Here is a 1,245-nt window from a genome sequence, read left to right as displayed (position 1 = left end):
TTATTACTCCACACCCGTTGCCAAACCCTGGATGATCCATGCTTGTCCTCTTTGCCTGGAGAGCATAAATACCACTGGGGAGCTCTGTGAGACTGCACTTGGTAGTATGAGTTGCTGAGCTGAGACCTTGCACATCTCGCACCTCCCAAGGCTTGTTCCATCCTTCTCCCCTCCTCCTTGTTTGAATATTTCAGATACATAATTTATTTTCCACAAACAGGCTTGGAGAAGCTGCAATTACCTGGAGACTTGGAAGTACTCGGTAAGGTAAGTGTAAAGTTTGGTCCCTGCTTCTGAAATGTGGTTTGGGGTGGGGGGTGTGTGCAAGAAATTACTTTTTAAAGAAGGCACAATTTTAGTAACTTCTCCAAAAAGTTGCCTGGATGGTATAAAATAGCACAATACTGTCTGAGCTTCCCTTACTGTATGATCTGCAGAGGTTAATGTAAGATTAATAAACATTAATCTTGAATGAATGGGAGGAGTTTGCAAGCACAGGAGTGGATTTCTATGCAAACAGAAAATATCCAAGGGATGCTGCAGCAGTGTCTAAGAGCTGATGCCTGTGGGCACACCAGTGTGCTCCAGAGTTTCTACCACTCTGCTTTAAAAGTCCTGTATAAAGGGAATTTCAGTGTCACCACATGTGGTATCTGTTACCAGTGCTTTTACATAGAAACTCACCCACTTGGGTTCCGTGGGAGTGGATTGCAATGGAAGATCCAGATGTTTTGGCCCGTGGGCTTGAAGATGCTGAATTTATGGTGTGTTTGATGCACTGTTTCAAATTGTCCTGTGTCAAGGAACTTGTCATCCTGCTTTTCTTTGGAAGCCAACACAGTTCTTTAAGGCTTGAAGTGTGTGCACCCCAGGTAGAGAGATGGGCAGCTGGAGTTTAGTGCTTTAAGTATGTTGTGGTTTTATCACTGGATTTCTTTGCACAGGTTAGAAACTGATCCCAGGCTAACCCAGGCTAAAAGCTGATCCCAGGCTAACTCATCCTAGATCTCAGGCTAACTCAGGTTAAAAGCTGATCTCAGGCTAACTCATCCTAGGTCTCAGGCTAACTCAGGTTAGAAGCTGATCCCAGACTAACTCAGTTTAGAAGCTGATTTAGAATGCTAACTCCCCTCTGCTTTGCTGTTTTAGATGCTCTCCTGATATCCCAAGCTGATTTTTGCATTTTCCTGCCTTGTCAGCTTGTGCCAGGTGTAGCTCCACAGGTCCTTGGATGCCTCAGCTGCA

General features: G+C 44.7%; 1 protein-coding gene across 1 annotated transcript in view; it reads left to right on the top strand.

Moving 5' to 3' along the window:
* Positions 1 to 1,245, top strand: part of CRISPLD2 (cysteine rich secretory protein LCCL domain containing 2) — a 38,898-nt gene that overhangs the window by 7,399 nt on the left and 30,254 nt on the right. The window contains exon 2 of the mRNA XM_027890755.1: positions 106 to 267. The gene's annotated coding sequence lies outside the window, so the exon portion shown is untranslated. The remainder of the gene's footprint in view (positions 1 to 105; positions 268 to 1,245) is intronic.

The sequence above is a fragment of the Empidonax traillii genome, unplaced genomic scaffold (assembly GCF_003031625.1).
Source record: "Empidonax traillii isolate 1590-97213 ecotype Southwest subspecies unplaced genomic scaffold, ASM303162v1 scaffold13:size3042203, whole genome shotgun sequence".
Taxonomy (NCBI): Eukaryota; Metazoa; Chordata; class Aves; order Passeriformes; family Tyrannidae; genus Empidonax; species Empidonax traillii.
Note: the sequence above shows the minus strand (reverse complement) of the source record. Positions and strands in the feature narration are given on the sequence as shown.